This window comes from Branchiostoma lanceolatum, chromosome 13 (assembly GCF_035083965.1).
Source record: "Branchiostoma lanceolatum isolate klBraLanc5 chromosome 13, klBraLanc5.hap2, whole genome shotgun sequence".
NCBI lineage: Eukaryota > Metazoa > Chordata > Leptocardii > Amphioxiformes > Branchiostomatidae > Branchiostoma > Branchiostoma lanceolatum.
This window is the reverse complement of record NC_089734.1, coordinates 7,224,782-7,231,135: the sequence shown is the minus strand read 5'-3', so window position 1 is coordinate 7,231,135 and position 6,354 is coordinate 7,224,782.

Below are 6,354 nucleotides of genomic sequence, written 5' to 3'. Positions count from 1 at the left end.
ACCCTGTGGAAGACACTGCGCGATTGTCACTATTACGATTGCGCCGACACCCTGTATCACAAGTATCGCACGGAGCACAGCTTTGCCCTGTGTGATAGCCAGATCGATGTGTACAGCCATAAGTTGAGCGATGACTGGAAGTACATCTGTGTTGACCTCCAATGCGACGACGACTTTATCAACAAGATTGAGATGGAGTGTGGCGGAGACAACTACCTGTGCATCAGTACGGCTCTCAAGCACTGGCGTGACACTGTCGACTGTAGCTACGACGACAAGATTGACCTCTTCTGTCATGCTTGCGATAACCGCGGTTACCACGACATTGCTACCGAGTGCAGGTCCAACTTCCGCCACGAGTCGTATGGTAAGTAGCAGTCTTAATGAGCGACCAACTTTCCACAAGGGTGTGAATTTCGTCTTAGATTTGCCAGAAAGAAAGCTGTAAGAAAAAAAAAACTTTCAAGCTGACAGCTGATTTCATTTTCCTTTCTGCAGGATTGGCTCTGTGTGACGACACACTTCGTGTCATCTCTCACAAGATCGATGACTGGAAGCTCGTCTGCACACACCTGGGCTGTGATGACGCCTTTGTCCACAAGTTCCAAGACCAATACAAGGACGACGTCTACCAGTGCTGCTTCCATTCCCTGAAGACATGGCGCGACACCTTCGATATCAGCTACGATGACAAGGTCAACAAGCTGTGCTGGACCCTGCGCAGCTGTGGACATGACGATTGCGCCGACACCGTCATGTACAAGTATCGTACAGAAAACTGCTTTGCCCTGTGTGACCACCAGATCAATATCTACAGCCATAAGTTGGCCGATGATTGGGTGCACTTCTGTAAGGCTTTGAACTGTGACGATGACTTCATCAGCAAGATTGATCACGACTGTAACGGAGACAGCTATCTGTGTATCAGCACTGCCCTCAAGCAATGGCGTAACACAGTGGACTGTAGCTATGACGACAAGATTGACCTCTTCTGTCACGCTTGTTATTCCTGTGGATTCGACGACGTTGCAGTGGACTGCAAGAACAACTTCCGCCACGAGTCCTACGGTAAATATTTTGCTTCAAGGCTAGACAAGTGACCTAGAAACACCTAAACCTCAATAGAATCACGAAAATGTGGACCTAATTGACGACACACTTCTTTTGTTCTTCTTTTTAGGATTGGCTCTGTGTGACGACACACTGCGCCTTATCTGCGGCAAGATCGGAGACTGGAAGCTGGTCTGCACAACACTTGGCTGTGACCACTCCTTCATCCACAAGTTCCAGGATCAGTACCATGACGACGACTACCTCAGCTGCTTCCATGCCCTGAAGACCTGGCGCGACACCTTCGACGCAAGCTATGACGACAAGGTCAACATCTTGTGCAAGACCCTGCGTAACTGTGGATACACGGATTGCGCTGGAATCGTCGATGACAAGCACCGCACCGAGTGCGGCGTCGTACTGTGCGACAGTCAGATCGACATTTACAGCAAGAAGTTGAGCAGTGACTGGAAGAACTTCTGCACATATTTGCGCTGCGATGACGACTTCATCACCAAAATCGAGCAGCAATGTGGTCATGATAACTATCTGTGTACCAGCACTGCCCTCAAACACTGGCGTGACACGGTCGACTGCAGCTACGTGGAGAAGATCGACCTCTTCTGCCATGCCTGCGACAGCTGTGGCTACCACGATATCGCAGTGGACTGCAGAGACAACTTCCGCCATGAAGTCTATGGTTAGTATCTATCTACTAATAGTAACCCTGTTTAACTATGAGAAAGCGTAGGTCATCGCTTCTTCAAAAATGTATATTTTATGTCCGCCTTGACACTTATCTTCCGCATACTTTCTTGTAGTGACGTCGAGTGTTTCAACAAGCTACGGAACGTCCTCTGTGGTGTCGACCCAGTCCGTCGGTGGCAGCGCTTCAACTGTCACAGGTATGTCACTTTCTTTGCAACCTACTGCCATTTAAATCCATCATTCCGCGTATTGCTGTAACTTAGCAGGATAGAAGAAAACCTCTATGGGAATTGGTGATTGAAACCGGTTTATGGTCTTGTTCTTAGGACTGGCACTGTGTGACGACACCTTCCACATCATCTGTACCAAGATCTCCACCGACTGGAGAACAGTGTGTATCGCACTGGGTTGCGGCTCGGACATGATTACGAAGGTCGTCTCTGAGTGTGGCTCGGATGACGTTTTGTGCTGCGGCACTATGCTCAAGTATTGGCGTGACTCTTGGCATGTGGACTACTCCGACAAGGTCGACACCCTCTGCACTGCTCTGCGTACATGTGGCTACACCGACTGTGCCACCACTGTCTACGCAAAGTACCGCACTGAGCACAGCGTGGCTCTGTGTGATGGCCAGATTGACATCTACTGCAAGACCCTGAGTCACGGCTGGAAGACATTCTGCCATGCCCTCGACTGCAGTGACGACTTCATCACTAAGATAGAGGTCGAGTGTGGCCACGACGACTACTTGTGTTGCAGTACGGCTATCAAGACCTGGCGTGACACTGTGGACTGCAGCTACGCTGACAAGATCGACAACTTCTGCAACGCCTGTTACCACTGTGGTTTCGACGACATCGCCGTGGACTGTAGAGATCATTACCGTAATGAGGTCTTCGGTGAGCATCTTTTGTTGCACCCTTCGGGGTATATTTGGTGCTATGGCTCTGAAGTCCTTTCAAATTGCATTCATTTAACTCAACGCTTATGGGTTTGTTTCCTTTTTTGCCATTCTTAGTTACTGGTGGCTCCAGCGGCTTCAGCACAAGCGGAACGTCGGGCCATTACGTCAGCGGAGGCGTGCTGGTCACAGGTCAGTCTACTTGATTTTTGCTCGCTGCATGTATTGGTCTGGATATGTTTGCCTGCTCCCGACGAAATGGCTTATATTCAAAGATCTCAATTATGTCTACGCTACTGAAACATATTCGTACGTATCTTTGTAGGATTGGCTCTGTGTGATGACACACTTCGCGTCATCTGTCACAAGATTGATGACTGGAAGCTGGTCTGCACTCACCTGGGTTGTGATGAAGCATTCATCCACAAGTTCCAAGACCAATACAAGGACGACACCTACATGTGCTGCTTCCATGCCCTCAAGACATGGCGCGACACCTTTGATACTACCTATGATGACAAGTTCTACACATTGTGGACGACACTGCGCACGTGTGGCTATGATGATTGTGCAGACACTGTCTTATATAAGTACCGCACCGAGCACAGCTTTGCCCTGTGTGACAGCCAGATCGATGTGTACAGCCATAAGTTGAGCGATGACTGGAAGAATTTCTGTGTTGCCTTGAGATGCGACGACGACTTTATCAGCAAAATCGAGCAGGAGTGTGGCGGAGACAACTACCTGTGCATCAGTACGGCTCTCAAGCACTGGCGTGACAATGTCGACTGCAGCTACGCTGACAAGATTGACTTCTTCTGCCATGCTTGCGATATCCGCAGTTTCCATGACATTGCAGTTAACTGCAGGTCCAATTTCGATCATGAATGCTACGGTAAATAATTCATCTCTATAAATCCATTTTACAAAGACTGAAATTGGTTCTTTTATTATACTACCAACGTCCTTGTTATTCATATCTTCTAAATGTACTGTTCACCCTAACAGGCTTGGCTCTGTGCGACGACACACTTCGTGTCATCTCTCACAAGATCGATGACTGGAAGCTGGTCTGCAAACACCTGGGCTGTGATGACGCCTTTGTCCACAAGTTCCAAGATCAATATAAGGACGACGTCTACCAGTGCTGCTTCCATTCCCTGAAGACATGGCGCGACACCTTCGATATCAGCTACGATGACAAGGTCAACAAGCTGTGCTGGACCCTGCGCAGCTGTGGACATGACGATTGCGCCGACACCGTGCTGAACAAGTATCGTACAGAAAACTGCTTTGCCCTGTGTGACCACCAGATCAATATCTACAGCCATAAGTTGGCCGATGATTGGGTGCACTTCTGTAAGGCTTTGAACTGTGACGATGACTTCATCAGCAAGATCGACCAAGAGTGCGACGGAGACAACTACCTGTGCATCAGTACTGCCCTCAAGCACTGGCGTAACACAGTGGACTGTAGCTATGCCGATAAGATTGACCTCTTCTGTCATGCTTGTTATGCCTGTGGATACGACGACATTGCACTGGACTGTAAGACAAGCTTCCGCCACGAATCCTGTGGTAAGTTCTTTGGGGTTTATCTATAGATCTGAAGTTATTGGAATTTTTTGTCGCTGTTGTAGATGCTTTTATAACAAGCAGTCAAACTTAATCCATCTTTATTTTTCTCCTTTCAGGATTGGCTCTCTGTGACGACACACTGCGCCTTATCTGTGGTAAGATCGGAGACTGGAAGCTGGTCTGCACAACACTTGGTTGTGACTACGACTCTATGCATGAGCTACAGAGGCAATATCACGACGACAATTACTTGTGCTGCTTCCATGCCCTGAAGACCTGGCGCGACACCTTTGACACTAGATATGACGACGCAGTCAACATCTTGTGCCAGACCCTACGTACTTGTGGTTACACTGATTGTGCCAGCATAATTCATGAGAAGTACCGCACCGAAAACAGTGTGGCTCTATGCGATGATCAGATCAACATTTACTGCGAAATCATGAGTAACGATTGGAAGGCATTCTGTCATGCCCTCGACTGCAGTGACTACTTCATCAACAAGATAGAGGCTGAATGTGGGCACGACAATCACTTGTGTTGCTTTATGGCAATAAAGACCTGGCGTGATACGGTTGACTGTAACTACGCTGACAAGATCGATGACTTCTGCAACGCCTGCCATACCTGTGGCTTTGTTGACATAGCTGTGGACTGTAGAGACCATTACCGCAACGAAATCTCTGGTAAGTATTATTTCGCTGTTATGTAAAATAGGGGCAACTTGTCCACATAGTCCTGTTTGAATGAATTAAATGTTCCGTAGAACACGAGTTTTAACACTGAATCTCATCTTTATTTCAGTCACTGGCAGTTCTAGCGGCTTCAGTACAGGAGGTACTTCAGACCACTACGTCAGTGGAGGTGTTCTGGTCACAGGTAGGCAAACGTATTAACACATCAACTCAGCACCCTTAAAGAATAATTCCATAACGTAAGTGAACTATCAAAACCAAATTTAAACTTATCAAAGAACCATGGTCAACTTCTAAAACAATTGCTTTTCCCCGCAGGGTTGGCTCTGTGTGACGACACCCTTCGTCTCATCTGTCACAAGATTGATGACTGGAAGCTGGTCTGCACACACATGGGCTGTGATGACGCATTCATCCACAAGTTCCAAGACCAATACAAGGACGACACCTACATGTGCTGCTTCCATGCCCTCAAGACATGGCGCGACACATTCGATACCAGCTATGATGACAAATACAACACCCTGTGGAAGACACTGCGCGATTGTCACTATTACGATTGCGCCGACACAGTGTATCACAAGTATCGCACCGAGCACAGCTTTGCCCTGTGTGATAGCCAGATCGATGTGTACAGCCATAAGCTGAGCGATGACTGGAAGTACATCTGTGTTGACCTCCAATGCGACGACGACTTTATCAATAAGATTGAGATGGAGTGTGGCGGAGACAACTACCTGTGCATCAGTACGGCTCTCAAGCACTGGCGTGACACTGTCGACTGTAGCTACGACGACAAGATTGACCTCTTCTGTCATGCTTGCGATAACCGCGGTTACCACGACATTGCTACCGAGTGCAGGTCCAACTTCCGCCACGAGTCGTATGGTAAGTAGACGTCTTAATGAACAAGGTCGTGCATTTTCTGATTAATTTGGCAGAAAGCAATCAGTGAGGAAAAAAGGGTCAAAGCTGACAGATGATTTTCACCTTTTTCAGGATTGGCTTTGTGTGACGACACACTTCGTGTCATCTCTCACAAGATCGATGACTGGAAGCTCGTCTGCACACACCTGGGCTGTGATGACGCCTTTGTCCACAAGTTCCAAGACCAGTACAAGGACGACGTCTACCAGTGCTGCTTCCATTCCCTGAAGACATGGCGCGACACCTTCGATATCAGCTACGACGACAAGGTCAACAAGCTGAGCTGGACCCTGCGCACCTGCGGACATTACGATTGCGCCGACACCGTCATGTACAAGTATCGTACAGAGAACTGCTTTGCCCTGTGTGACCACCAGATCAATATCTACAGCCATAAGTTGGCCGATGATTGGGTGCACTTCTGTAAGGCTTTGAACTGTGACGATGACTTCATCAGCAAGATTGATCACGACTGTAACGGAGACAGCTATCTGT